The following is a 26,870-nucleotide window of genomic DNA, read 5'->3' on the forward strand; positions in this document are numbered from 1 at the left end:
AACATCCTATGGCTACCATTGTAAGTTCTGATAGTTTTTCTGCGCACAATTCCTGTGGGTTAACCAACGTAGTGAACATGCAGACCGACAAGTCAGCCGCGACACTTTCGGTTTGTGGGGCCCTGTTATGCAGGAAATGACAACCTTAAACACCTACCAATTCCCCCAAAGGGAATTTTGAGGCATGCTAAGCATCAACCTAACGATGTGAGAAATCTTTCCTTTTCCTGAGTTTATCATTTCACTCATTTACAGTTATCAAATTCCATTGTCCTGACATCAGAGTTATTTTGCGTTTGCTTCAGTTCAGTTGCTTGCTGCTTGATAACCCAAACAGAGATAACAAGCTGATGAACACAGCAGGCCAAGCAGCATCTTAGGAACAGGAAAGCTTCCCTGCTCCTCTGAAGCTGCTCAGCCTGCTGTGTTCGTCCACCTCTACACCTTGTTATCTCAGATTCTCCAGCATCTGCAGTTCCTACTGTCTCTGATATCCAAAACAGCTTGTATTGAAATAACAGCTTGGGTCAATAGCCCTAAAGTGCTTCCCAGAAGCATTGTCAATCAAGAGTTGACACAAAGAGAACTTTTGAGTAGCCAAGTGTGGTCGATGTTAAGAAACATCATAAAAAAGACAGGTGGAGAGTTTTAGAGGGGAAATTTCTGAGCGAAAGAAATTGAAGGCACTGTGATCAATGATCTGCAAGAGGTCAGAACTGGAGGAGTGCAGAGATCCTAGGAAAGTAGATAATAAAGTGTAGAGCTGGATGAACACAGCAGGCCAAGCAGCATCTCAGGAGCACAAAAGAGGGCACTCTCTGATGAAGGGTCTAGGCCCGAAACGTCAGCTTTTGTGATCCTGAGATGCTGCTTGGCCTGCTGTGTTCATCCAGCTCCACACTTTGTTATCCTGGATTCTCCAGCATCTGCAGTTCCCATTATCACTCCCAGGAAAGTAGAATTTTTTTCGGAGGGGGGAATGATGGTGCAATGAAGGCACTGATTTGAAATGAAAAACAACAATTTTAAATTATCCTGAAGAAGGGTCACTGGACCCAAAATGTTAGTTCTGCTTTCTCTCCATCGATCTGCTGAGCTTTCTCTGATTTCCAGCGCCTACAGTGCTCTGCTTTTTTTTGTAAAGCAGAAAATTTGTTGGACTGGGAGCCATTGTGGAGACGTTGAACGTTGGAATCCCAGAGGGTGGGGCACAAGCAATTGAAGGTGAGACATCACTTAACACCAAATTACCATTTAACACTTAGCAGTCACTAAACATTTCGCTGTAACTTTACAGCTGGTATTCAACAGGGGCCAGGTTTACAGTGAGCTGAGACAGTCGGGTGTTCAGCAATGAGTATTTCTGCAGCCACCCAATTCGGCAGACACTGAAGCCGCAGGAACACATTTTGAAATCATTAAAAAAACCATTGAATAGTGGTGGAAATAGATATTCTTTGCATTGAATTTAGGAGCCTGCTCCCTTCCCACAATAAGGTGGGTGATTTATTGGAGAGATGAAATTCATTTGCAGCTTAATTTGGGAATGGACTAACCTCAGATACAGGTATTCAGGGGAAGTGAGATCCTCTTGAGCCTTATCTGTGCGACATAACCAGGTAAGCAGATGTTGAGCTTCAGAAGTGAACTGATGGTCTTATGAGGGATGACCTGATGGGGTCTTTTAAAACTGGCTCAGAGAATGGTACTTTAGTTGGTTAAGTTGCTCACTTTGTATTCTGGAGGCTTGGATTTAAGGACATGGGTTTTTGAGTTTAAATCCTGTTTGGAAGCTAGGAATCCAAATTCAGTTAACTAAATCGATCTAGAATAAAATGATAATTGTGACAGTGTGTTTCCTATAAAAAGCCACCCTACTGAGGAATGAAACCAGGCGTGCTTTTGCTTCCTGGTTTACACTTAACTTCAAATGCACAGAAATACAGGTGACTCTTACCCGCTTTCTGAAACAACTGTGCAAGACACAGTGAGGGATGAGCAATAAATGCTGGCTTTTGTGATTGATGACACCTTCGTCCCTGAAAGAACAAAAACATTTCTGAACATGTAGCTGTCAATGGCAAAGAGCAGGGTGAGGACACAACTCGATGGTCAGAAATATAAGGCTGTCATTAATGCATCAGTTGGTGAATTCAGGAAAAACTTCTTTTAACAGAGATTGAGGGGGACAATGGAGAATTCAGTACCACAGGGAGTGGTTGAGATGGATAGTATCCAAGGGGAACTAGATAAACATATGATGAATAAAATGGGATGTAAATACTAGGTGAAATGAAATAGAGATGGGAGGAGGCCCTTATAGGGCATAAATGCCGACATGGACATGTTGTGCTATAAATACTGTGCAATGCTATGTAATGCTATTAACACTACTACAACATCAACAGAATAGAATCAGAGGTTACAGTGCAGAAGTAGGCCATTCAGCCCATCACATTTTTACTAGCTCTATGCATGAGTGACTCCTGCAGCCCAGCCTTTTCCCTATCGCCTGACACATTGGTTCCCTTCAGATAAATATTCAAAGCTCTTCCGAAATGAATGAATGAGTCTGCCCCTACCAACCTCTCAGTTGGTACATTCCAGACCTTGATCCCCATTAATTCTTCCTCCTCTTACCTTAAACCTCCGCCCTCTAGTTTTGGACACTCCTACTCTGGGAAAAAGACTTTGCCATTCACCCTATCCATGTCTCTCATGATTTTATAAATCCCTATCAGGTCATCCCTTAGTCTCTGACACTCCAAGGAAAATAGCCCCAGCCTATTCAGCCTCTCCTTACACATCCAACCCCAGGAATATCCTTGTAAATCATTTCTGAACCCTTTCAAGATTAACAATATATTTTCTATAGCAGGGAGGCCAAAATTGGACGTACATGGAATAGTGTAGGTTAGATGGGCTTCAGACCGGCGTGACAGGTCGGCACAACATCGAGGGCCGAAGGGTCTGTACTGTGCTGTAATGTTCTATGTTCTAGAATTCCTATAGCATTCCACAAGTGGCCTAACCAATGTTCCTGAGCCCATTTTTTGGTATCAGATGCCAACTTAGCAACAATGCCCTCAGTTTCAGAGATAATGGGAACTGCAGATGCTGGAGAATCTGAGATAACAAGGTGTGGAGCTGGATGGACATGGCAGGCCGAGCAGCATCAGAGGAGCAGGAAAGCTGACATTTCGGGCCTAGGCCTTATCTGAGGAAGGGTCTAGGCCCGTAACGTCAGCTCTGCTGCTCCTCTGATGCTGCTTAGCCTGCCGTGTCCATCCAGCTCCACACCTTGTTCCCTCAGTTTCTTTGTCCAGATCATTAATGTATAGCATGATTGGTTGTGTTTTCAGCACAGACCCCTGTGGAACTCCACTGTGAGTGGGCTGCGTCGCACTGGTCTCAATTTACCAACTTTGCTATCCGTCTCCACAGACGCTGCCACGCCCGCTCGGTTTCTGCAGCACTTTCTGTTTTTAGAGTAGGGTTACCTCCGCTCTTTTACACCCAGCTGAGGGGGCTTCAAGATGTCCCTATTTATTTCAGAATCCCCTTCCCCTCCTCCATTTCTGAAGAAGGGTGCAGGCCCCGAAACGTCAGCCTTCCTGCTCCTCTGATGCTGCTTGGCCTGCTGAGTTCGTCCAGCTCCACACGTTGCTATCTAAGGAAAGGATGGCCTGTGATGTGTTTAACGTTAATTGGTTCATTGGTTTTTCACTGACACGGTGATGGGTATCGTCAGGACCTTGTTTTTATTTCAGGGGATGCTGCGGGCCTGGCAAGGACAGCATTTGGTTACGCATCCCATATTGTCTTTGAACCAGGGGCTTGCGCGGCCATTTCAGAGGGCAATGAAGAATCAATGGCATTGCTGTGGGCCTGGAGTCACGTGTAGGTCAGACTGTGCAGGATGGCAGAACTGTTGAACCAGATGGGTTTTTATGACAACTGGTGATAGCTTCACGATCAGCATCAGTTTTTGTTCAATGCCACATTTCTTTTTCGATCTTGTCTTTACCTTCCAGCAGCTGCTGTGGGTGAAATCTGAACCCAAGTATCTGGAGCCTTCGCCAAGGCCTCTGAATAACTAGCCCAATGAACATTACTACTGCACCTGGGATCTGTAGATCCAAGGGCGAGTCAAACACCTTCGGGGCCTGGAAGATAAGTCTGCAACAAAAGGGAACATTTTGTCTTTTCCAAACATCTGCAGAGGGTAGGGGAGGGGACAATTAATGGAGCCAGGAACCAGATTGGTCCAGCGAGAGCCAGCACTTGACATCTAGCATTCCCCAGCCTGGGAAGGAGGCCAGGAGCTGAGCTGTGCGCAGTTACTAACACCAGCAGCTGGCTTCTGGATTCAATCCAGAATAAGGCCCACATCTCTCTCTGGGCATTTCGCTTCAGATGACATGCTGTTTGGGGTCAGTGGGTAAATGGGGGTTGCCAAACCCTCCGACCTTGTCAGGGAGCCAGAAAATAAAGATTAGTCTCCACTCCAATGCTGGCAGCAACTCATGCGAGGAAAGAAAAATCATAGGCGTCAAAAATGTTGTATTTTAGTTAAGTTATTTGCAATGCTTTTGTTCGTCAGCTATCAGACACTGGGGATAGGGTTGCTCGATCAACAGTTAGGAATCTCCCATCTGGATAATGAAGAGTGAAATAACTCCACAAAAGCTGGCATCCTGTCATCAGATCACCCCTTATTTACATACTTGATCCCGCAAACAGCAATATTATAATGATCCAGATAATTATTAATGATCATTTTGGGGCGGCATGGTGGCTCAGTGGTTAGCACAGTGCCAGGGGCCCGGGTTCGATTCCAGCCTTGGGCGACTGTCTGTGTGGGGTTTGCACATTCTCCCTGTGTCTGCGTGGGTTTCCTCCGGGTGCTCTGGTTTCCTCCCCCTGTTTGCTGGTTTCCTCCTACAGTCCAAAGATGTGCAGGCTTGGTGGATTGGCCGTGCTAAATTGCCCGTAGTGTTCATGGGTGTGTGGGTTATAGGGGGATTGGCCTGGGTGGGATGCTTCATGGGGCGGTGTGGACTTGTTGGGCTGAAGGGCCTGCTTCCACGCTGTCGGGAGTCTAATCTAAAATCTCTTTTGGTGATGCTTGTTGAGGGAGGAGCAATTGGAAAAAATGCAAGGAATTACTATCCTGCTCTTTCTAAAAGAATTGCCTTGGGATCTTTTGCATTCACATGAGAGAATAGGCAGTCTTTCAGGTTATTTTTCTGAAGAAGCGTCCAGACCCAAAACGTCAGCTTTCCTGCTCCTCTGATGCTGCTTGGCCTGCTGTGTTCATCCAGCTCTACACCTTGTTATCTCAGATTCGCCAGCATCGGCAGTTCCTGGCTGTCTCCTCTTCAGACTATTTTCTCTTTTCACTGACAGTGCAGCACTTTCTCGATACTGCAAGGGAATGGGACACAAACCCAAAATTGTTTAGACTCTGAAGCAAAAGTGCTATCATTTGAGCAGTATTTGAACAGACATTACCAAAAAAATCCAAGAGCAGCCCCAAACTGTCAATGCAGCCTACAAACTCCTGAAGAACAGTGTTCAAAGTCCGACCTCAAACCCAGCAGCAAGCTCATGGTCTGCAGAGCAGCCATGGTCTCCTGTATGCATCAAAAACATGGACCATCTACAGCAGACACATCAAATTCCTGCAGAGTTATTACCAGAACTGGCTTTGCAAAATCCTGCAAATTCGCTGGCAGGATAGATATACCGATGTGAGTGTCCCCTCCCAGGCCAATATTGAGGCACTGCAAGAGGCATGCCATGTTGTCGAAATAAGGTGTGGAGCTGGAGTAACACAGCAGGCCCAGCAGCATCTTAGGAGCAGGAAAGCTGAAGTTTCGGGCCTGGACCCTTCCCGAAACGTCAGCCTTCCTGCTCCTCTGATGCTGCTTGGCCTGCTGTGTTCATCCAGCTCTACACCTTGTTATCTCAGGTTCTCCAGCATCTGCAGATCCTACTAACCATGTTGTCCAAATACCTGACTCCCTAAACAAGCACTCGACTCCAAAACCCGCATGGTGAGCGATCACTGGGAGGGCAGAGGAAACACTATGAGGACACCCCTAAGGCTGTCTAAACGAATGCAATATTCCGACCAACACACAGGAATCGCCTACCACTAGGGTACACAGACTGGAGAAGGATCTTCCACAAAGATACCGTGCATTCGAGCACCACTGAGGGGAGCATGTTGAGGCCAAATGCAAACAGAGGAAAGAATGTGCAGATTCCTGAGCATCCCACCCATCCAACTCATCAAATGACACCTTACCCTGCAGCTCCAGGATTGGGCTATTCAACTGCTGCCGAACACATCCCCACCAGAGTGGAAGCAAGCCATCCTTGACCCCGAGGGACTGCCCAAGAAGAAGATTTGACACCTCTCTTTGGAGAAGATGAGTCAGGCAAAATTACTTTCTCTTTTTGACCGTCATCAAGAAAGAATGCAATTAGGGCAGAACGGTGGCTTAATGGTTAGCATTGCTACTTCACAGTGCCAGTGATTTGGGTTCAATTCCACCCTCGGATGACTGTGTTGAATTTGTACAATCTCCCCCTGTTTGCTGGTTTCCTCCTACAGTCCAAAGATGCACAGGTTAGGGTGGATTGGCCGTGCTAAATTGTCCCGTAGTGCCCAGGGATGTGCAGGTTAGGGTGGATTGGCCGTGCTAAATTGTCCCATAGTGCCCAGGGATGTGCGGGTTAGGGTGGATTGGCCGTGCTAAATTGTCCCATAGTGTCCAGGGATGTGCGGGTTAGGGTGGATTGGCCGTGCTAAATTGTCCCGTAGTGCCCAGGGATGTGCAGGTTAGGGTGGATTGGCCGTGCTAAATTGTCCCATAGTGCCCAGGGATGTGCGGGTTAGGGTGGATTGGCCGTGCTAAATTGTTCCATAGTGTCCAGGGATGTGCGGGTTAGGGTGGATTGGCCGTGCTAAATTGTCCCATAGTGTCCAGGGATGTGCGGGTTAGGGTGGATTGGCCGTGCTAAATTGCCCCGTAGTGCCCAGGGATGTGCGGGTTAGGGTGGATTGGCCGTGCTAAATTGTCCCGTAGTGCCCAGGGATGTGCAGGTTAGGGTGGATTGGCCGTGCTAAATTGTCCCATAGTGCCCAGGGATGTGTGGGTTAGGGTGGGTTGGCCGTGCTAAATTGTCCCGTAGTGCCCAGGGATGTGCAGGTTAGGGTGGATTGGCCGTGCTAAATTGTCCCGTAGTGCCCAGGGATGTGCAGGTTAGGGTGGATTGGCCGTGCTAAATTGTCCCGTAGTGCCCAGGGATGTGCAGGTTAGGGTGGGTTGGCCGTGCTAAATTGTCCCGTAGTGCCCAGGGATGTGCAGGTTAGGGTGGACTGGCCGTGCTAAATTGCCCCATAGTGCCCAGGGATGTGCAGGTTAGGGTGGATTGGCCGTGCTAAATTGTCCCATAGTGCCCAGGGATGTGCAGGTTAGGGTGGATTGGCCATGCTAAATTGTCCCATAGTGTCCAGGGATGTGCGGGTTAGGGTGGATTGGCCGTGCTAAATTGTCCCATAGTGCCCAGGGATGTGCAGGTTAGGGTGGATTGGCCGTGCTAAATTGCCCCATAGTGTCCAGGGATGTGCGGGTTAGGGTGGATTGGCCGTGTTAAATTGTCCCATAGTGCCCAGGGATGTGGGGGTTAGGGTGGATTGGCCGTGCTAAATTGTCCCATAGTGTCCAGGGATGTGCGGGTTAGGGTGGATTGGCCGTGTTAAATTGTCCCATAGTGCCCAGGGATGTGGGGGTTAGGGTGGATTGGCCGTGCTAAATTGTCCCATAGTGCCCAGGGATGTGCGGGTTAGGGTGGATTGGCCGTGCTAAATTGTCCCGTAGTGCCCAGGGATGTGCGGGTTAGGGTGGATTGGCCGTGCTAAATTGTCCCATAGTGTCCAGGGATGTGCGGGTTAGGGTGGATTGGCCGTGCTAAATTGCCCCATAGTGTCCAGGGATGTGCGGGTTAGGGTGGATTGGCCGTGCCAAATTGTCCCATAGTGTCCAGGGATGTGCAGGTTAGGGTGGATTAGCCGTGCTAAATTGTCCCATAGTGCCCAGGGATGTGCAGGTTAGGGTGGGTTGGCCGTGCTAAATTGTCCCATAGTGCCCAGGGATGTGCAGGTTAGGGTGGATTGGCCGTGCTAAATTGCCCCATAGTGTCCAGGGATGTGCGGGTTAGGGTGGATTGGCCGTGTTAAATTGTCCCATAGTGCCCAGGGATGTGGGGGTTAGGGTGGATTGGCCGTGCTAAATTGTCCCATAGTGTCCAGGGATGTGCGGGTTAGGGTGGATTGGCCGTGTTAAATTGTCCCATAGTGCCCAGGGATGTGGGGGTTAGGGTGGATTGGCCATGCTAAATTGTCCCATAGTGCCCAGGGATGTGCGGGTTAGGGTGGATTGGCCGTGCTAAATTGTCCCGTAGTGCCCAGGGATGTGCAGGTTAGGGTGGATTGGCCGTGCTAAATTGTCCCATAGTGTCCAGGGATGTGCGGGTTAGGGTGGATTGGCCGTGCTAAATTGTCCCATAGTGTCCAGGGATGTGCGGGTTAGGGTGGATTGGCCGTGCTAAATTGCCCCATAGTGTCCAGGGATGTGCGGGTTAGGGTGGATTGGCCATGCCAAATTGCCCCATAGTGTCCAGGGATGTGCGGGTTAGGGTGGATTGGCCGTGCCAAATTGTCCCATAGTGTCCAGGGATGTGCAGGTTAGGGTGGATTAGCCGTGCTAAATTGCCCCATAGTGCCCAGGGATGTGCAGGTTAGGGGTGGATTGGCCGTGCTAAATTGTCCCATAGTGCCCAGGGATGTGCGGGTTAGGGGTGGATTGGCCGTGCTAAATTGTCCCATAGTGCACAGGGATGTGCAGGTTAGGGTGGGTTGGCCGTGCTAAATTGTCCCATAGTGTCCAGGGATGTGCAGGTTAGGGTGGATTGGCCGTGCTAAATTGTCCCGTAGTGCCCAGGGATGTGCGGGTTAGGGTGGATTAGCCGTGCTAAATTGTCCCATAGTGTCCAGGGATGTGCAGGTTAGGGTGGATTAGCCGTGCTAAATTGTCCCATAGTGTCCAGGGATGTGCAGGTTAGGGGTGGATTGGCCGTGCTAAATTGTCCCATAGTGCCCAGGGATGTGCAGGTTAGGGTGGGTTGGCCGTGCTAAATTGTCCCGTAGTGCCCAGGGATGTGCAGGTTAGGGTGGATTAGCCGTGCTAAATTGTCCCATAGTGCCCAGGGATGTGCAGGTTAGGGGTGGATTGGCCGTGCTAAATTGTCCCATAGTGCCCAGGGATGTGCAGGTTAGGGTGGATTGGCCGTGCTAAATTGTCCCATAGTGTCCAGGGATGTGCGGGTTAGGGTGGATTGGCCGTGCTAAGTTGCCCCATAGTGCCCAGGGATGTGCAGGGTAGGGTGGGTTGGCCGTGCTAAATTGTCCCATATTGTCCAGGGATGTGCGGGTTAGCATGATGAGCAGTGGGAAATGTAGATAGAGTAGGGTGCTGGGTCTGGGTGGGCGGCTCTTTGGAAGGTTGGTACGAATTCAATGGGCTGAATGGCCTGTTTCCATACCGTGGCTGTTCTATGATAGTGTAACAGCATGGGGCAGCATGGTAGCTCAGTGGTTAGCACTGCTGCTTCACAGCATCATGGACCTGAGTTTGATTCCAGCCTTGCGCAACTATCTATGCGGAGACTGCATGTTTCTCCCATGTCTGTGTGGGTTTTCTCCCACAGCCCAAAGATGTGCAGGTCAGGGTGGATTGAACATGCAAAATTGCCCCATAGTGTTCAGGGGTATGTCGGCTGTGTGGATCGGCCGTGGGAAATGGAGAGTTAAGCTGGGGTGGGGTGTCTGGGTGGAATGCTCTATAGGAGGTCAGTGTGGACTTGATGGGCCAAATGGCCTGCCTTTACACTGTACTGATTCTATGATTCTATAACAGCACTGGTCTTTTGTGCTGATATTTGAAAGTGCTCTCCAGGGAGCCCCATTGCCCCAGGTCTTTCCCAATTGCAGCACGTTCCCTGTCCCTTCTGGGATCATTAGCTGAAACCATTTTATGGTGTTCGAAGCTTGTTTCAGTATTGCTGGAGAAAAATAGAAGTCTATTAAATTTGTTTAAAAATATGTTTTGGCTGTTTCAATTTATTAGTAATGACGATATAAGAGGTGGGAGCAAGGCAAGAGGGCGGGGTGCTTGGAGGTGGAAAGATCAAGTGATTATGTCAACATTCGGTGACTATGTCAATGAGCATTGACAATCCTAGGTGGCAGAGAAACCCTTTGACAATGAGGACTACTAACCAGGTAAATCGAAGCACCACATCTATCCTGTCATCTTGTTCACAAATATTGGGTCTCGTCCATGGTTCCTCTCTCTGACTGAATCCTGCTCAGAAAACTGCAATGATTCTCAGGTAGTGCAAGGTTAAATCGTGCACTGGGTCTCCTTTAAACAACGCACTGCCTGTGTGTACGGGTCCCTGTGAAACATATTTTCACAAGTTACAGCTTCCAAAATTACCCCGTGTCACGAGTATATAGCTCCCAGGGTAGTGCACTGTCACAAACGTACAAAGACTGGGATAATGCACTTACACCAGCATTTAAACTCGGGCCGAGGGGACAAAAACGCAAAAAGAAGAAGCAAGGCGAGGCAGGGTGGCTGTCAGCCCACAAGCTAGAGCAAAATGTTTGGCCAGTCAGAGAACAAGCAAGAAACACCAATATGTAACCTGTATAAATCCATAATAAAAACCAAAAGAATTGTGGATGCTGTAAATCAGGAAGAAAAACAAAGTTGCTGGAAAAGCTCAGCAGGTCCGGCAGCATCTGTGAAGGAGAAAACAGAGTTAACGTTTCGGGCCTGGTGACTCAGAGACCCTTCCGTTCTGAGGGAGGGTCACCGGACCCGAAACGTTAACTCTGCTTTCTCCTTCACGCATGCTGCCGGACCTGCTGAGCTTTTCCAGCAACTTTGTTTTTCTTCCCGTACAATTCTATGATTCGGTAATCGGAGATTCATACAGCACAGTCACAGGCCCTTTAGCCTAACTCGCTCCTGCAGACCAGAATCCCTTTTTGCGTCCCTGAGCACACCGAGTTCTGGCAGCAGCATTGGTAGGCATGAAGGTAGTGATGATGCCAAGGTCCAAGGGCGTGTGTCATTTGTGATCACTGCACGTGAATCGTGCTCTAAGGCCTGATGTCCAAAATGGAGGACTAGAAGAGCGAGTGTTGAGCTGGAGTTGTGAGATAATCACTCTAATTTTCATGTTGGCATTGTCATCTCGTTTCTGTTTGGCTATGAGAGAATGGGAAACCAGATATAAATGAGGTAGGTGGGATGAACTAATAAGAACATGTTAAAATAAGCAAATACATGCAAATAGGCATCGGCCCACACACTAATGAGAATCTTGCCACGCTGTTCAACACTTGATTGGAAAATTGAATCTTCTGCTCTCAAAGCCTGGAAGCCAGCCCCTTGCTGGTCATCCCATTTGTTTGTCCCAATTTTCTTGCCAATGCCGAAGTCATTTAACGCCCACTGTCACTAGTGTACAGCTCTCCCTGTGAAAGCCTGTCACTAGTGTACAGATGTGCCATGTGCTATTCTTTCAGTAGTGTACAGATGTATCATATGTCACCGTTTTGATAGTGCATACCTTCACTGGTCTATAGTCCTGTGTAATGTGTTGTAACAAATATCAAGCTGCAGTGTATTCCCACTCATTCATGCATTTTAAAATGCACTGTTGTATGCCCTGCTGCTGCCTGATTAAATCCTGGTTTATTTCTTCTAACCTAAGTAAATAACACAACTTGAAACATGAACAGCAACGTCAGTGGTGCAAGTCAGAAACAGGGATATCTTGAATGGGTATTTTCCCTAAGTTTCAATGATCGGGCACACAGCTGATCCTGTGGCCTGAAAGATCAGAGGCTGATTTAATCTCAGCTCAATTTACGACGGGCCAGAGTTACGATGGTGGAACAGTGAGAGTTGTCAAAGCAAACAGTAATCGCAAAACAGTCACCAGCACATTGTGCTTTCATCCCATGAATCACAGCCTGTGTGGTTCTACAAGAGTCTTATGACATCCCAAAATCCTTGTGGTTTAAAATGTTTCTTAGAGACTCATCCGTACAAAAGCAAACATTCATCTCTTCTGCAAGAAGTTGCAATGTGTTGATCTCCCTCTCTCTCCTGTCAGTGGGGTATGTGTTCTATGGACTCCAAATGCCCCCTCACTACCCCCTATACCCCAGCTCTCAGCCAAGGCTACTCATGATGTGTGAATGCTGTGAGGACATTTGACAGTGGGGTGATCACAGCTGAGTATGAATGCAGAGATAACGGGAACTGCGGATGCTGGAGAATCCGGGATAACAAAGTGTGGAGCTGGATGAACACAGCAGGACAAGCAGCATCTCAGGAGCACAAAAGCTGACGTTTCGGGCCTAGACCCTTCATCAGAGAGGGGGATAGGGAGAGGGTTCTGAAATAACCCGCCTCCCCCTCTCTCCCTATTTATTTCAGAACTGTCTCCCCATCCCCCTTTTCTGATAAAGCGTCTAGGCCCGAAACGTCAGCTTTTGTGCTCCTGAGATGCTGCTCGGCCTGCTGTGTTCATCCAGCTCCACACTTTGTTATCTGAGTACGAATGAATTCTACCTACTGGAAACACACAAACACTTGCATACATATGTAGACACATGAACACATGTGAGGATAGAAATAATGCACATGTTTAATGATGATCTGGCCAACAATATCTACAGCACAGTCTAAAGATGGAATCATTTTCTGAAGAAGGGTCCAGACCCGAAACGTCAGCTTTCCTGCTCCTCTGATGCTGCTTGACCTGCTGTGTTCACCCAGCTCTACACCGTGTTATCACAGTCTAAAGATGAGCAGGTTTGTAAGGACATGAGAAATAGGGGCAGGAGTAGGTCATCTGGCCTGCTGGGCATGCTCCAGCAGTCAATAAGATCATGGCTGATCTTATCGTCGACTCAGCTCCACTTACCCATCCTCTCACCATAACCCTTAATCCCTTTACTGTTCAAAAATGTATCTTTGTCTTAAAAACATTCAACAAGCTGCTTCACTAGGCAGCGAATTCCACAGATTCACAACCTTTTGGGTGAAAAAGTTCCTCCTCAGCTCTGTCCGAAATCTGCTCTCCCTTCTTTTCAGGCTATGTCCCCTAGTTTGAGGCTTGGTGGATTGCAGGGTTACAAGGGTAGGGGGTGGGCCTGGGAGGGATACGCTGTAGAAGGGCAGTGCGGACTTGTTGGGCCGAATGGCCTGCTTCCACACTGCAGGGATACTATGACTCGATATGAAGGAATTAAAATAATATGCAAAAACACGTATGTGCACAAACACACAATATGCGCGCACACACACACACACACACACACACACACACACACGCGCGCACACATACACACACAGTGTGACAGGTATGACAGTCAATCTCTGATAGTAATGGAGGTATTGAGTGGTTTCCACTGACTAGAGGTGTGGGCAAGGGCGAATTGAGCAGAGGGGAAATGCTGTCATATAGAAGAATTCACCATTACTAAAGAATAATGTTATTGGCCTTTTTAGCACAATCATTTACCGCATTTAAAGGAACTCAATAGCTACAGTCCACACAATGATCTGAGCCTCCTGGCTCTATTTCAGCTGTCGGCTGAGATCTCATTGTGGAACCCTGTTCTTGGAAATCAAGACCCTGAAGCCAACATCCTCCCACTGGACATTTCCCCATCTCGAACTTCCAATAGGTACAGCTGCTGGCAGACAGGCCCTTGGCCCATTGGGTAGCAATCCTTTGCCGCCTGTCTGTGTCTCTCACCTCCAAGTCAGAAAGTCGTGGGCTTGAGGCTCACTCCAGCAACTGTGCATGTAATTCAGGCTGATACTGCGAGCACAGCACTGAGGTCACGCATGGCAACATCAGAGGTACCATTTTACAAATGATGCCTTAAGCCAAGGCCCCACCTCGGCCTCTCCGAAGGAAATAATTAAAGACCCCAGAGGTAAATTTCAAAACCAACGATACACGATGATGAGCCATCTGAACATCCACCCCACCCAGTAGAGACATTTTACAACAGGACGAGTGCTTAACGGGCGATCTTGCTGGTTTTAAGTCACCCTATTCCATCTTTCGAGTTGTAATTTACATCTGGAATCTCGAACAGCAACACACAATAATAAGATAATGAAGTGTGGGGCTGGATGACCACAGCAGGCCCAGCAGCATCTCAGGAGCACAAAAGCTGACGTTTCGGGCCTAGACCCTTCATCAGAGAGGCACATATTGTGTGTTTATACAGTGCGACTTGACATAGAAAATGAGGCATCTCACAGGAGCTTTCGACACTGACATAAGAGGAAAATATCAAGGCAAATGACTAAAATGTTGACTGTAACAGTCAGTTTTTAGGAGGCTATTAAAGGAGAAAGATACAATGAGCTATTTACGGAATGGGCTCTTAAGCTGAGGATGTAGATGGGTAAAGGCATGGCTGCAATTGGCAAAGCGAAAAGAGTGAGGGATGGTGAAGAGGCCCGTTGAAGGAAGAAAATCTTCTGATAAAGGGAGGGGGCGGTCGCTGCTGTTGTTTGGCCCTGAACTGGAAACTTCACCAACTTTCCTTCTACTTTCCAGCCTTTGTGTGATTTCACACGGTCTATCTCTGAATCTTTTCTTCTTTTGCTCTCTCTAATTCTGGAGGTAGGCTATCACCCAACCTAGCTCATGCCTACCTTGATTACAATCATTCACACCTACACAATGTAATGGATTTGACTTCATTTCCCCATTTCCTCTGTCCCTATCTGCTTTGACAATGCAGCAGTATTCTGAGGTGTCTTAATTTGCCCTCAACCAAGCATACCCTCCGCCCAGGTCAACAGTACCCTCAACTATGGGCTGCATTTCTGCTCTCACCCATTCCTTCCTTCCCAGTACCACAACAGAGGTTCCCTTGTCCTCATTTTCCACCCCAGTTGACTCCATATTCAACACATCATTCCCACCACTCCCAGTGTTAGGCCACCCCAAAGATAGACAATAGGATCAGGAGTAGACCATTCGTCACTTTGACTGAAAACAAAAATTGCTGGCGATCCCTGCAGGTCAGGCAGCATCGATGGAGAGAGAGAGCAAGCTAACACTTCATGTGTACATGACTCTTCATCAGAGCCGATGTGTCATCTAAACTCAAAATGTTAGCTCGCTCTCGCTCCATGGATGCTGCCTGACCTGCTGGGATCTCCAATTCCAGCATTTGCAGTAATTTGCTCCTACGTTCATTTCTTCGGACCTGTTCCACCATTCCATGTGATCATAGCTGATCAAACACATTTTTGGCTCTTCTCCACATCAGCGTTCCGAAGGGAATGTTGCCACCAGTCCGGTCCACCTCCCAACTACCCTTAGCACCGCTTCTTCTTCCCCTAGCAATATCCCATGCAATAAGAAGCGATACAACACCTGTCCTATCACTTCTTCTGTCCTCACTGCCCCCGACACTCCCCGCAGCGACATGCATGCACTTTCAAATCAGTCGACTGTATTTGCTCCTCCACAACTAGCATTAAAACATGGATTGGGTGACTTCTTTGTCGAACATCTCCACTTGGTCTGTAAGAAAGCAAGCCTCTGAGAGCCTGTCATTTTAATCGTCTGTCGAGACTCTGTCTCAGACCTTGGCCTGCTGTAGATCTGCACTGAAGCTCAATACAAACTTGAGGAACAACGCCTCATCTTTTGGTTAGACGCTTCACAGACTCTGGACTTAATACTGAGTTCACCAATTTCAAAATATGATACATCACCCTACCTTGCTTTCTTTTCTTTGCACATTTATGTTTCTTCTCTAGTTTCAATTTCAGCCAACAGCAGCACCCCTGCTCTGGACACAAAAATGTATTCCTCAGTTTCATTACTTGGTCATTAACGTCTGTCATTCAATCTGTCTTGCCTTCAACCCTATCAAAGACCCTTCTGATGTCCTAGTCTCATGTATTTCTTGATCACCATCTTGTATATTCTTAACTTTTCCCAGATAACAAGGTGTAGAGCTGGATGAACACAGCAGGCCAAGCAGCATCAGAGGAGCAGGAAAGCTGATGTTTCGGGTCTGGACCCTTCTTTAGAAAATCTTTTTCTGAAGAAGGGTCCAGACCAAAAAGTCAGCCTTCCTGCTCCTCTGATGCTGCTTGGCCTGCTGTGTTCATCCAGCTCTACACTTTGTTATCTCAGATTCTCCAGCATCGGCAGCTCTTACTATCTCTGAGTCAGTTTTAATCCCACTGCGAAGGGATTTTCTGAAGAAAGGTGTAGGGCCCGAAACATCAGCCTTCCTGCTCCTCTGATGCTGCTCGGCCTGCTGTGTTCATCCAGCTCCACACCTTGTTATCTCAGATTCTCCAGCATCTGCAGTTCCCATTGTCTCTTAACTTTTCCCAATTCTGATGTGAGGTTGCTGATTTAAAACATCAATTTTCTTTCTCTCTCCACAGAAGTTGCCTGCCGCGTTGAGCATTTCCAGCATTCTCAGAGAGTTGGAAGTGTTAATGAAGCTACAGTGACAGGGAAACAGAAAGGTGAATGGTTCACAAAAACAGTGAAGGCTGTACACTGGAATGTTAGCTTGTCTTCCAGGTTTAAGTTCTGGATATTAAGGGCAGGCGCCATCACATCAAACTGGTTTGAAAGTGGAAAGGAAAGAGCAGAACGGTTGGCTGCTTCCCGCGAGGAACTGTAAGGATGAGTGTGCATGTTTCTCAATTTCAGAGACTCACTCTATGCCAAACTGAGGGGGCGAGTACGGGTTTCTGTGTCAGAGTAGGGAACAGGGTTCCTCTAAGGAAATGCGAGTGACTAACACTGTGGAGGGGAGATAACAGGCTGTTTTCCACTGACTCACCAGAGGAAGCTGGCTCATTCCAGCCCCTCCCAGTCCCACTGATTCAAGATCCAGGAATGTAGAACTGGATTGTGTCAGGGACAGTGGGGAAACATGAGAACAGAGCTTTTAGCACAGCGACAGCTTTCTGGGTCTCAAGGCATGTTTATTAAGCTTTGCACTGCCGCTCAAAAGGGAGCGGTTTATATAGGAATTCATTTAGGAATGCAAGCATTCCCACCCAACCCGCCAGCCCACCCCCTCCCCAACCTCACTTCCTACACTGCGGTATGGTTAAAACATTTCCTCCCTCCTCCCCTGAAATACTTTGCGAGGTAGACGCGCACATATCCTGAATACCCTCCTCCAAATTGTTGCAGCCTAAGTGCTGACAGCCAGCTGGATATTCAACGTGGGGAGGTATCGCTGCCAATCCATCTTATTTCCCTCGTTCAATGCTTGTGGCAGAGGGGGGGGAGGTGTTGGCATGAGGCACAGTTGATGGCTGGCCTCTGAATACTCTGGGGAGTTCTGAGGCCAATCAGCGCACAATGGCTGAGATCAGTCAACCAACATGGGCAGTTGCTGGGGGAAGGAATGCCAATGTTGAAACCCTCAGAGGTCATAGTTATGTTGGGCGGTGCCTCAGCCCATACCTGCCATCCTCTTTTTTAACATTCCGAAGCTTGAAATCCCTGTCGAGCTGTAGCTGGTGCAAATTAGAAGCTGTGAACTCCCACTGGGGCAAATCGGGAATTTGAATATAGCCAAGTTTATTCGGGGGTGGGCAAAGGTGTTGGCTTGCTGTAAAATAAACACAACAGGGGCGGCACGTTGGCAAAGCGGTTAGCACTGCTGCCTCACAGCGTCAGGGACCTGAGTTCGATTCCATCCCCCCGGGGGATGGTCTGTCTGGGTGGAGTTTGCACATTCTCCCCACGTCTGGGCGGGTTTCCTCCTGCAGACCAAAGATGTGCAGGTCGGGTGGACTGGCCATGCTAAAGTATCCAGGATGTGCAGGCTAGGTGGGTCAGCCTGAGTGGTGAGTGTGGGGCTTGGGGATACAGAAGGGGGTCTGGGCGGGGGGATGCTCTTTGGAGTGTTGGTTCTTTAATGTCTTAGATAACATGGTGTGAAGCTGGATGAACACAGCAGGCCAAACAGAGGAGCAGGAAAGTTGACATTTCGGGTTGAGACCCTTCTTCATTAATATCTTACACTGCCTGGTCTTGGTTTAATAGGGTTTTAGTCCTGCAAAACAAGACAGTTAAAGACCTCAGGGTAACTAATTAGTCTTTGCCCTGTGAAGAAATATATTTCAAAACAGCGCCGCTTATTAACTCCGTCCTGTTGGGCTGTATCTTTACGCTATGGGACTTCCTTCTCACAACCATATCAAGCATTTATATATTGCTGTAGCCCATAAGAATTCAAAAATAAAATTTGACACCAAGCTACCTAAGGACACCTGTTACAAAAACTGAAAATGCTAGAGAAACTCTGCAGGTATGGTAGCATTTGTGGCAAGAGGGTACAGAGTTAATGTTTTGAGTCTGGCATGGCTCTCCTTCGGTTTCAGAAAGTTAATCCATTTCTCTGCAGATGCTGCCAGATCTGTTGACCTTCATCAGAACTTACTGTTTTGTTTTAGATATCCAGCATCCTTAGGACTTAGCTTTTATATCACATAAGGAAATATCAGTACAGATGATTTTGCCCTTTAAGGACTGAGATATGAGATTAATTCCTTTTCTCACAAAGAATTGTTGTGATTTTGGAAATCAGCCTCAGAAGCTGGTGGGGGCAGGGTCAATCAATATTTTTAGGGCAGAGGTAAATACATCTTTGTTAGGCAGGAGAGTCTCGGGTTATCAAGGGTGGATGGGAATGTGAAATGCAGAACACAAAGGGATTAGCTATGACCTTAATAAACAATGAAGCAGGCTGGAAGGGCCATCTCTGGCAACCACCTGGAAACCCATAACTATTTCAAGACACCGACTCCCACAGCTACCGAGAATACACCTCCTCCCACCCACCTTCCTGCAAAAATGCCATCCCCTATTCCCAATTCCTTTGCCTCCGCCGCATCTGCTCCCAGGATGAGGCATTCCACTCCCGGACATCTCAGATGTCCTCGTTTTCCAAGTACCGCAACATCTCGCCGCTCAGTGGTCGAGAACGCCCTCAAGCGTGTCTCCCACATTTCCCACAACCCATCCCTCACACCCTCTCCTTGCAATGACAACCAAACAGAATCCCCCTCGTCCTCACGTACCACCCTACCAACCTCCAGGTCCAACGCATCATCCTCCGACACCTCTGCCATCTGCAACACGGCCCACCACCAAAGACATTTTTCCATCCCCACCCTTATCTGCCTTCTGGAGAGACCACTCCCTCCGCGACTCCCTTGTCCGCTCCACACTCCCCTCCACCCCCACCACATCCGGCACTTTTCCTTGCAACCGCAGGAAGTGCTACACTTGTCCCCACACCTCCTCCCTCACCCCACCCCAGGCACCAAGAAGACTTTCCACATCAAGCAGATGTTCACCTGCACATCTGCCAATGTGGTATACTGCATCCACTGTACCCGGTGTGGCTTCCTCTACATTGGGGAAACCAAGTGGAGGCTTGGGGACCGCTTTGTAGAACACCTACGCTCAGTTCGCAGTAAACAACTGCACCTCCCAGTCGCGAACCATTTCAACTCCCCCTCCCATTCCTCAGACGACACGTCCATCTCAGGCCTCCTGCAGTGCCACAATGATGCCACCCGAAGGTTGCAGGAACAGCAACTCATATTCCGCTTGGGAACCCTGCAGCCCAATGGTATCAACGTGGACTTCACAAGCTTCAAAATCTACCCTCCCCCCACTGCATCCCAAAACCAGCCCAGTTCTTCCCCTCCCCCCACTGCATCCCAAAACCAGCCCAGCTCGTCCCCACCTCCCTAACCTGTTCTTCCTCCCACCTATCCCCTCCTCCTACCTCAAGTCTCACCGCCATCTCCTACCTACCAGCCTCAACTCGTCCCCTTGACCTGTCCGTCCTCCCCAGACTGACCTATCCCCTCCCTAACTCCCCACCTACACTCACCTTTACTGGCTCCATCCCCGCCTCTTTGACCTGTCTTTCTCCTCTCCACCTATCTTCTCCTCTATCCATCTTCAGTCCGCCTTCTCCTCTCTTCCTATTTATTTCAGAACCCCCTTACCCTCCCCCATTTCTGAAGAAGGGTCGAGGCTGCTCCTCTGATGTTGCCCGGCCTGCTGTGTTCCTCCAGCTGCACACCTTGTTATCTTAGAAAAGCCAAAAAGCCTGTATTGCTCCTAATTCAAATGTACTTTCATGTCTAAAAGCTTGGTCCAATAGGCTGGTTTTAAGAGACAAAGTTGCAAAATGATACATAAGGAAAGAGGTGCAGGGTGGGAATTCCAGAGCTTAGAGCCTCAACAACTGACAGGTAATCGTTTGACTCATTTGAGTCAACAGACACACCTTATAACTCCCTCACTTACAGGATTCTGTCTCTGAACTAATTGCTTGTAACCTTAGCTCTGCTCTGCCTCTCAAAGTCAGTCAAATGACTCTTTGTGTGAGCATTATTAGTGTTAAATTCTCCATTCCTCAGTTTTGACCTCATGGCTTCCTTTACTGTCAGTTTTGTTTACTGCAGCGTGATTCCATCCCCTCTACTTATGAATACTTCTGCAGCCTCTACCCCTCTCGGCTCAGTCCTGACAACCAAATCCCGGGACCTCTTTCTCTTCTATCCTCTGGGAAAACCAAATCTGCTCTTTGTCAATTTGTACAGAGTTAGAATATGTTTTCTTTTGGACTTGTTTTAGGTGGAAGAGAAATGTTTTGTGCTGTTTATATTCCCTGCATGCCAACTGCTCCAGGGAAATTCAACGAACAAAGTCCTTACCCTAGATCTGCAGCTCTACTAAAGTCATCAATCTCCAAGGTTGACAGCAACCCCTAAGATTACAAAGTGTGAAGCTGGATGAACACAGCAGGCCAAGCAGCATCTCAGGAGCAGGAAAGCTGACGTTTCGGACCTCAACCCTTCCTCAGAAGTGGGGGAGTGGAAGGGATTTCTGAAATAAATAGGGAGAGAGGGGGAGGCGGATTAAAGATGGATAGAAGAGAAGATAGGTGCAGAGGAGACAGACAGGTCAAAGAGGCAGGGTTGGAGCTAGTAAAGGTGTGTAGGTGGGGAGGTAGGGAGGGGATAGGTCAGTCCAGGGAGGACGGACAGGCCAAGGGGGCGGGATGAGGCTAGTGAGTAGGAGATGGGGGTGGAGCTTGAAGTAGGAAGAGGAGAAAGGTGGGAGGAAGGACAGGTTAGGGAGGTGGGGATGAGCGGGGCTGGTTTTGGGATGCATTGGGGGGAGGGGATGAGCTGGGCTGGTTTTGGGATATGTTCGGGGGAGGGGAGTTTTTGAAGCTTGTGAAGTCCACATTGATACCATTGGGCTCCAGGGTTCCCAAGTGGAATATGAGTTGCTGTTCCTGCAACCTTCGGGTGGCATCATTGTGGCACTGCAGGAGGCCCAGGATGGACATGTCTGAGGAATGTGAGAGGGAGTCGAAATGATTCATGACTGGGAGGTGCAGTTGTTTATTGCGAACCGAGCGGAGGTGTTCTGCAAAGCGTCCCCAAGCCTCCGCTTGGTTTCCTCAATGTCGAGGAAGCCACAACGGGTACAGCGGATACAGTATACCACATTGGCGGATGTGTAGGTGGACATCTGCTTGATGTGGAAGGTCGTCTTGGTGCCTAGGATGGGTTCCCACTATCTCTGAAATTCTGCAGTTCCTACTATCTCTGAAACATCCTGGGCCTCCTGCAGTGCCACAATGATGCTACCCGAAGGTTGCAGGAACAGCAACTCATATTCCGCCTGGGAAGCCTGCTGCCCATTTGTATCAATGTGGACTTCACAAGCTTCAAAACCTCCCTTCCCCAACTGCATCCCAAAACCAGCCCAGCTTGTCCCCCACCTCCCTAACCTGTTCTTCCTCCCACCTATCCCCTCCTCCCACCTCCATCTCCTACCCACTAACCTCATCCCGCCCCCTTAACATGTCCGACCTCCCTGGACTGACCTATCCCCTCCCTACCTCCCCACATACACTCACGTTTACTGGCTCCAACCTCGCCTCTTTGACTGGTCTGTCTCTTCTCCACCTATCTTCTCCTCTATAACAAAGTGTGGAGCTGGATGAACACAGCAGGCCAAGCAGCATCTCAGGAGCACAAAAGCTGACACTTCAGGCCTAGACCCTTCTCCGAAATGTCAGCTTTTGTGCTCCTGAGATGCTGCTTGGCCTGCTGTGTTCATCCAGCTCCACACTTTGTTATGTTGGATTCTCCAGCATCTGCAGTTCCCATTACCCCTATCTTCTCTTCTATCCATCTTCTTTCTCTCTCCCCCTCTCTCCCCATTTATTTCAGAATCCCCTTCCCCTCCCCCTTTTCTGAAGAAGGGTCGAGGCCCGAAACGTCAGCTTTCCTGCTCCTCTGATGCTGCTTGGCCTGCTGTGTTCATCCAGCTTCACACCTTGGTATCTCAGATTCTCCAGCATCTGCAGTTCTTACTATCTCAGCTACCCCTATGGGTCACTTTGTCTCAGAGACAATTTCTCTATTGTATGGGTACTGAATGATAGGAGATGCTGGAGTATGAGGTGGAATCCAATATTCTCACCATATTAGTACCTCTCTCAAAGATGCCCTATGATCAGCCCACCTTGACTGAGTGTTGTAGACTGGTACATTCTGAGATCCAGGTCTACACGTTAAGGGATGTACTAAAGCTTAGGGCAGCTACCACTAAGGTGCAGTGGGGAAAGAACTTTGGACTTCCTGCCAAAGTTAAATGGGGTTCCTTTCAATTATTGGACTCTCCCTGAGCCTCAAATCCTTGTAAACATAATCTTTTAAAGTGCTGCCCCTTGTTCACCTGAAAAAATAATCTATCTGGATAAACTTCATTGACATGTTTTAACATTTTGAAATATATATATACTTTTTAAGATACTTTTATGAATAAAGCATATCTTTGAAATAAAAAAGCTTTCTTGCCTTGGAGTAAGGAAGGTAACAAATTTAAGTCTTGATCCAGAGACCTGAGACTTACAATCGAGCACAGGAAGCCAAGAGACTGCTTCAGTGCTGTCCCTCAGATGAAACATATCGCCGAAAGCCAGTGTGCAGGTACGTGATGACTAATGAATTACTTTCTTTGTAATCTTGTGGGTGAGGTGAGTGGGGGTGGGTATGATGGGTACTAAGCTAGAGTGCAAAGTGGAGGAGAACTTTAGCTCGATAGAGTATCTCTCCAAGCTGCACTGGATTGCTTCATCGCAGGAAGGAAATTGGCTTTAGAGGAGGGGCCACGCAAATGTGGCAGAGTGTGAAGGGCTAACTGAAGCAGACAGATTCAAAACCAAGATAATAAAATGTGAGGCTGGATGAACACAGCAGGCCAAGCAGCATCTCAGGAGCACAAAAGCTGACGTTTCGGGCCTAGACCCTTCAAAACCAGCCCAGCTTGTCCCCGCCTCCCTAACCTGTTCTTCCTCTCATCTATCCCCTCCTCCCACCTCAAGCCGTGCCTCCATTTCCTACCTACTAACCTCATCCCGCCCCCTTGACCTGCTGTCCTCCATGGACTGACCTATCCCCTCCCCACCTACCCACTTACCCACCTCCCTACCTATACTCTCCTCTCCACCTATCTTCTCCTCTGTCCATCTTCAGTCCGCCTCCCCCTCTCTCCCTATTTATTTCAGAATCCTCTCGCAATCCCCCTTCTCTGATGAAGGGTCGAGGCCCGAACGTCAGCTTTTGTGCTCCTAAGATGCTGCTTGGCCTGCTGTGTTCATCCAGCCCCACACTTTGTTATCTCATCAGGATAGTTGCAAGGTTTCAAGTTTCAAAATTAGCAATTGTTCACACTACAAAAGAAAAGGGTGCTGATTGGACAGCAAGTTGATTCTGACTGGTTGAGGTTTCACTATGAAGAAGCATCTGAAGGACCATTGTCCACCAAGCTATTGCTTAATTCAAAGGAAGGTGCAATACCTGGACATGTCCTTCAGTTTTCTGAGAACAGTTATGAGTAACTTATAGTCAATGTTGATGAACAAATATAGCAAACCTCACTAATGATTTTAAATTGGATGTTAGTATAATTTCTGGTGCATTGCTTGGCAAGTTTTGACCAGCCACAGAATCACATCTAACATTAGACAATTACTCCACATTTTGCAGGCATATACTGGTTTGCTTTTGTGAATAGCCAAAGTCATGCACTGTTTGATACAGGCTTCCACTTACTGGGATGTACAGCCTAAATTCCTGGCACTGCACTGTAATTCATACATGACTTTTCTCAGAGATAGCTTCGCAGTGGGGTTAAAATGAAGGGCCCAGGCCCGAAACGTCAACCTTCCTGCTCCTCTGATGGTGCTTGGCCTGCCGTGTTCATCCAGCTCCACGCTGTGTTGTCTATGACTTTTCTCATTCGTGTGATGAGCCGAATGTGTTTTATTTTACTTGATGGTCGCTTCAGTTGGAAAAATACCATTTGTTTTGCTGCTGTTGCTTAATAACAGTGTGAAACGGCTAGCCTCATCTGTTGCTCAAATTTTTGAGACATAATTTGAGATAGATTGAGCAATTATCAGTCCAAAAGTAATGACCGTAGACCCAAACATAAATTTGCATAATACACAGTGATCAATTATCTGACCAGCATAGCAAAACTGTAGAATAGCTTTGATGCCCCCCATTTTAGCATTAAAATTAGGTTTAATTTGCCACTTGCCAATAAGACCAACCTGATACTGGATAAAACTGTAGGAATCACAATGCCCATACTGACTCACGAAGGTGAGCTTTAATTATACTACGTGTGCCCAAATAGATGATGTTGCCATGTTATCATCACTAGACTCAGCTCTCACCAACTTTCATCGGTTTCCAAAAGAAAGATATTTTCACTGAGATCACCCTCTAGTCTCCTATCCCTAGTATATTTCTGTTGTGTAGATGATACGTTTATTACATTTGATTTTCCAGCTGCACCTAAGAATTTCCTTCCACACCTTAGTGGCCTGTCTCCTGTGCTGAACCTCACCTTTGAAATGCACCAGGATAGCAAGCTCAGAGATAATGGGAACTGCAGATGCTGGAGAATCCAAGATAACAAAGTGTCGAGCTGGATGAACACAGCAGGCCAAGCAGCATCTCAGGAGCACAAAAGCTGACGTTTTGGGCCTAGACCCTTCATCAGAGAGGATAGCAAGCTCACTTCCCTCAACACGCTGGGTGAGAAATCTGCTAATGGATTCTCTACCACTGTCTACGGCCACAGCACCCACAAACTTCCCTTTGAACCACACACACTGTCCTGACCCTGAGTTATTTCGGCCTTCCTTTCACTGTCACTAGGTCAAAAGCTGCAATTCTCTTCCTAATAGTACTCTGGCTGTCCGTACTGCACATGGACTGCAACAGCTCAAGAGAGAGACACACCACCACCTTTGTAAGCAACAAGTAGGGATGGGCAGTAAATGCTGGACTTTGGCAGCAGTGATCACATCCCATGGATTAATGGAGGCTCAGTGGTTAGCACTGCCACCTCAGAGCACCAGAAACTTGGTTCAATTCCACTGTCTGTGCGGAGTGAGCACAATCACCCCTTGTCCGCATGGGTTTCCCACAGGTGCTCCAGTTTCCTCCCAAAGTCCAAAGATATTCAGGTCAGCTGAATTCGCCATTTAAGGTTGCTTGCAGTGTCCAGGGACGTGCTGGCGTGGTGGATTAGCCATGGGTTACAGGAACAGGCTGGGGCTTGGGTCTGGGTGGGATGCTCTTTGGAGGGAGCAGTGTGGACTCTCAGGACCGAATGGCCTGTTTCCACAGTGTAGGGCTTCTATGATAAGAGTTAGGCCTCTATAGTGAAGGCCATGGCTAAGGCAGTACTAAGAACTGACAGGTGAGTGAATCAGTTCCAGAGCAACGCAGGCAATACGTCATGACTGCATTTGCCACACCCTTGCTCAGTACTGCATGTTGCATTGTGCCTGACTCCCACCTGCTCTGCCTGGCTGTGACAAAGCAACGATTTCCCAGAATAACAAAACCACTGCCAAAATCACTCAATGTGGGCAGGGGAAAGCAGGCAGACTAGTCTGTCAAAGGAGAATTCTGTGGCTCCTCATTCAGGAGTATTCGTGCTCCCAGCCTTAAACAAACACAGTCAAGAGCGGTATCGAAGTGTGGAGCTGGATGAACACAGCAGGCCAAGCAGTGCTCCTGAGATGCTGCTGGGCCTGCTGTGTTCATCCAGATCCACACTTTGTTATCTCGGATTCTCCAGCATCCGCAGTTCCCATTATCTCTGGTCGCAATCAACAGTGGGGAAGGAAGAAGGGATGTGAAGGACTGGGGACCTCAGGCATTTAATGTCCACCCGGCATGAAACAAAGGGGATTTGTCTTTCCATAGAACTGAATGGAATTGGGTGATTTATTGTAACTTGTATTTGACACTGAATAATACAGTAAAATACAGTGAAAAGCTTCAAATGAAGCCACAATCCAATGCCACTTTGAATAGTTTAACCATATAAATAGAAAGAATAAAAAGCTAGAAGAATGATAGTAAGAACTGCAGATGCTGGAGTCTGAGATAACAAGGTATGGAGCTGGATGAGCACAGCAGGCTGAGCAGCATCAGAGGAGCAGGAAAGCTGACATTTCGGGTCTGGGCCCTTCTTCAGAAATGAAGGACTGAAAGCGAGTCTACCTTCCCCTGCCTCTCCCCTAAGCCCCAAGCCAGCTCACCAAAGACACCTGCAGTGCCACC

Source organism: Stegostoma tigrinum, chromosome 42, assembly GCF_030684315.1.
Source record: "Stegostoma tigrinum isolate sSteTig4 chromosome 42, sSteTig4.hap1, whole genome shotgun sequence".
NCBI lineage: Eukaryota > Metazoa > Chordata > Chondrichthyes > Orectolobiformes > Stegostomatidae > Stegostoma > Stegostoma tigrinum.